Here is a 5381-nt window from a genome sequence, read left to right as displayed (position 1 = left end):
CCATAGCTTGTCATGATCCACATAATCAAAAACCTATGCATAGTCAATAAAGCACAGGTAAACATCTTTTTGATATTCTCTGCTTTCAGCCAAGATCCATCAGATATCAGCAATGATAACCCTCATTCCACCGCCTCTTCTGAATCAGGATTGAACCTCTGGAAATTCTCTGTCAATGTATGATTGTAGCCATTTCTGTATTACCTTTGGCAAAACTTTACTTGCATGGGATATCAAAGTAGGCAGGTGTTAATTGTTCCACAGAAGTTAACTTTAGGGCTGGGACCCACAGGCAGAAGTCAAAGGATTTGCCCTTGGACTGATGGGGCTCTTTCTGTCTATGCTGTGGGAAAGCTGTGGTCTCAATGCTGGACTTTTTTGGGGGGCTGGGACCCACAGGCAGAAGTCAAAGTTTTTGCCCTTGGACTGATGGGGCTCTTTCTGTTTATGCTGTGGGAAAGCTGTGGTCTCAATGCTGGACTTTTTTTGGGGGGTGCACACCCTTCCGCCTGAAGGTGTCTAGGCTGGGCAAAGAGGACACAAAAGGGAAAAAGAAGGGGAAAAACGTGTAAAGTGCTGCAAATGTCCAAATGTCGCTTCCCTGCTTTTAGTGCTGCTTCCCTGTGCCAGTCTGTCTGTAGCCCCACCCTTAGACTTCAGCCCAGGTGGGATGGCCACAGAGGGAGTTCTGTACCAATTTCTAAACTGCAATGTTTTCCTTTATTCCGTGATTTTTCTGCTTGTGGATTTGGGAAACTGACACCCAGACCTTCATGGTAGATCCAGAGCTCTGTGTACTTTCGTGTGCACCGCGTCCCTGAGTTTTCAGGCCCTCCCCAGAACCTACCTGACTCTGTTCTGCCACCACCAACCTGAAGTCAAGGATCTACATACTATTTTGTGAGTAGTATTTGGGATCTTGAAAGCTCATGAGCAGCTGTCTTAGTTGATCCACACGCAGAAGAAAGAAGACTGATAAGAATTGGAGATGCAGCGACAGTTTGTGGTTTGGGGTGGGAGAAGCAGAGTCAGGTAGGAGAGGCTCCTCAGTGGAGGCACGTAAAAACCAGAGCGAACCTATATAGGGTTTCCAAGGAGCAGCTGGTGAAATTGAACGATCAACCTTACAGTTCAAACAACTTTGTGGCGCCATACAGAAAACATTGGACTTTGAACCACAAGGTTTGCAGTTTGAGCCCACCAGCTGCTCTGTGGGAGAAAGATGAAGCTTTCTGTTCCCACTACTATATGTAAAGCCTCAGAACCCTAATACAGAGTCGTTATGATTTGGAATTGACTCAACAGCACTTAACAACAAAATCATGACTAGTGGCAGGTAATCAGATTATAATAATAAGTGAAATGTTTAATACAAATTAATATCAACCTCAGGTGGAATTCTAGGAATGACAAACATTTAGACTTTTCCTATGCTTAAAATTAAAAATACTTGTTATATATATCAGCTTTTAGAAATTAATCACAACCTGTTTTATAAAATCAATACTGCTCCTGAAATGAAGATTAAAGTTGGTATTGTCGGATTTTTCTTATTTCTCAAAGTAGATTATGTGATCTTTGATGGAAAGGCAATGTAAAACATTTTTCAATTGTTTCTTTTATCAAAGATATTTAATGTGTCGATGTAAACTACAACTCAGTCTGCTTTTGTATAACAATTATAAAGTGATAAGTAATGTATGTATGCTATTTCATTTGTTTTCCATAATAGCAAGAAACACAACATAAAAGATCACTCTTGCCGTAACTATATCAGGAGTAACAATAATAACCAAAATTAATTGAATATTTTCTATCTTACAAAATAATTAATTAACATATTCATAAACAATTTCTTTTTAAATTTTCACCAGAAACTGAGTATCAAGAACTATCAAAAGTATGATATTTTCCCCTACTTACAAGTTAACATGGTAACCTTCCACAGTTTCATGGACACTGACAGAAGATATGGGAGTCTCTGAATTAGAGTAAAAGGACAACGTGCTAATCAAAGCAATAACAATTGCCAGAGTAACATCATTTTTTCCAGTTCCCCAATGTCTAGTTCTCACATAGCAATGGAACAAGTGCCAAGTAACATCTGCCCACTCAGCTGGATGCATTATAGGAAAAGAACCCCAAGACTAGGAAACAATAATGTATTATAAAGGAGCTGCTTACAAACTTGTCCAACCTTTACCCCAAAAGGGAATTTTATTTTCCTGGAAAGCAAACAGATCTGCTCCAGAGACATTATTTTTTAACTTCCAATGTGATTTGCTATATAAATATTCTTGAAAAGTTAGACCAGAACAAAAGTTTTCAGTAGTTTTGCTCAAAAGATATGCAAAAATATCAGAAACCCATGGAGAATTATCTCCTAAAATTAGCTGGGTAATTTAAAACCATTTTATGGATAAGAAAACTATATTTCAGAAAATTTAAGAAGCATGCCTCATACCAAATGCTTGCAAGTAGCAAAGTCAGAAGAAAGTGACCTCATGACATGTGTCTTGTGACTCCAGGCATTTTCACTAGATCATGCTGCCTCTTACATCTCTCTACTCATTGCTAAAGAGTTGTGAGTCTGCCCCTGGTCTCTTTCTCAATTATATAGCGTATATTTAGTAATCACAATTTTTACTGCACTGGCTGTGGGCCCTATCATTAAGAATCTGCTGCTTTTGATGATTTGGGTTGTTTCTAAATGTCAGTGTTGTACCTTAAACAAATGAGTAAGATCATTCCATGTATCTAGCATGGAATCCTGGTGTGGCACTGTGGGTTAATGTGCCAGACTGCAAAGCCATTTAAACTGCAAGATCAGTGGTTCAAACTTACCAGCTACTCCTCAGAAACCCTATAAAGGGTCGCTATGGGTTGGAACCAACTTGACAACACTTAACAACAACAACATAAACACAGACCTAAATAAACCTTCTCATGTTCATGTAACAAAGAATACAATCTTTACTTTTTAAAGGCCTGTTACTTTTTTTTTTTTTTTCTCTCGCTCTCTCTCTTAAGGAAGACATTGACTTTATTCCAATTAGAACTGAAGGTTACAAGTGTTAATCCATTGGTGTCACAAGACCCCAAGTTCACACTGGGGAGGACATTTGGCACATGAATTTGTGGTAATTTTTCATGTAAAATATAGCAGAGTGTTTTTGCAAAGAAAAACGTGCCTGGATTATTTCAACAATATAATTGACTGTTTTTATGTGTGTCATGGCATTTCTTAAAACTTTGGCTGAGATTGTGGCATTTCACATCACAGAGAGGAAATAAAGCTGTATTGTACTTTGCTTACATCAGTACATAGAAAAAAATTCAATTTCAAAGGAGCAGAAGTTTTTCCTTGTGGAAAGCTGGGTCTGGGTAGCATTTTCATTTCCTGTCTCTTTGACTTCCAGTGCTCCCCTTCAAAAAGTTCTGAATACAGAAAGCCGAACTTGCCTCCAGCACAAAACCAGAGCCCACTTTTATTATTGTTGTTGTTTCAGGTCTCCTGGATCTCACGCTGAAACTTAAAATCCTATTCGCAGCTCAGCTGCCAGCATGCTGTGAGCAGAGCAGTGAAAAGTGGAAGAAATAACAGGCTTCACCATGCAATCAGTAGTTCCCTACAGAAACCATATGTCATGCATAGATTCCAGGAGACTTGAAAAGTCTTGAAAGACTGCAGTGCCACTGGTGTCCCTAATGAGAATTAGTGATGGGCAAGTGCCCGTCAGAGGGTTAGAAAAATAGAAATCAATGAGCAAATTATCAGCTCTCATTGGATAAGGGAAATGATCAGTATAATTGTCCTCTATGAATTTAATAATTATGTGACTGAAACTTCTAACTGTGAAATGCCTCTTGACCCCTGCAATGAAATTCTAAGAGTCTAATACTAGACAAGTGACAAACAGCCAGCCTACCTAAAATATAGCTCTGTGTCTTAGTAACAATCAAATAACTATAATAACCATTGTAATGAAGTTCTTCCTCTCTTGCCAATTATAATTTTTAAAAGGCAATATATCATAGTGGTTGTCTTACTCTGGGCTTTCTAGAGAAGCAAAACAAGTGAAATTTATGTATGTAGATATAAAGAGAGGTTTATATCAAGGAAATGGAGGATGGGAGCTCCAGAGTAAAAGTACTGCACTGAGAACCACAAGGTCAGAAGTTTAACCTCACCATATGCTCCATGGGAGAAAGAAAAGACTTTCTGCTCCCACAAATATTTACAGCCTCGGAAATCCTACACAAGGTCGCTGTCAATCAGAACCAACTTACAACACTAAAAAACATATCAAGGAAATGGTTCACTTAGTTGTAAAGGTGGGCAAGGCTCAAGTCTGTGGGTAAGATATCAGGCTGTAGATTTCAGAATCATGTAGCTGCAGAGCTGATGAACCAAGATAGGCAGGTTACACTGCAAGCTGGCGGATTGAAAACTCCCAGTATTGGTGGGCAGTACAGCAGGACATTGGCTCAAGTCTGAGGAACTGGAGGTCAGATAATGAGCCAGATTGCAGGATCTAAACCAGGAAGAAAGTAAATAAGCAATACCTAATTCAGTATATTAGAAGCACGCTACACCTAGATGGAAAATTCTTTTCAATTGATTGACTGTTAATAGCATATCTTATTGTAGGGGATTGGAGTCTTTGTGTAGTGCTGTGGGTTAATGCTCTGGACTGCAAGGTCAGTTTGAACCACAAGGTCAGCAGTTTGAGCTCACCAGCTGTTCCTCGAAAACCCTATACAAAGTCACTATGAATTGTAATGGACCAACAGCACTTAACAACAACAGCAATCATGGGCGATTATAAAATCTTAACTGCTAAACCACTGAGAATCCTGGTCCAGTCAAGCTGATACAAAACCTTAACTATTACAGTGGTTAAGCACAAAGCCTTTGTAATCAAGCAGAACCAGGATCAAATCTTCAATCAACTCTAATAGCATAGTATTGGAAAAAATTATCTGGTCTCTCATTTCTTTTACAAAATAAAAATAGTGATACTTATCTATAGATTTGAGTCTATTGTGGCATTTTGAACAGGAAGGTAAGTATTTCAAACTCCTTGGAAAGTCTAAACAGGGTCTCTGTGAGTTGGAATCAACTCAATGGCACTTAACAAAATTTATAGTTTTATTATAAAGATTGAACTTTTAAAAATTTGAGTATGTACAATATTATCTAGGGTCCACATGGAAAAACAAAATTAATGGTGCACATTATAATTGTGAGAAACGTGATTATCATTTTTCTTAATGCCTCATTTACAGATTTCCTCAAAGGAAAGAAAAATATGTATATTTAAGTTACTTATACTGAATAGCTTTGTTGCTGTTGTTGTTAGGTGCCATTGAGTGGGTAC

The sequence above is a fragment of the Chrysochloris asiatica genome, unplaced genomic scaffold (assembly GCF_000296735.1).
Source record: "Chrysochloris asiatica unplaced genomic scaffold, ChrAsi1.0 scaffold00185, whole genome shotgun sequence".
NCBI classification, from domain to species: Eukaryota; Metazoa; Chordata; class Mammalia; order Afrosoricida; family Chrysochloridae; genus Chrysochloris; species Chrysochloris asiatica.
This window is presented reverse-complemented; position numbering follows the sequence as displayed.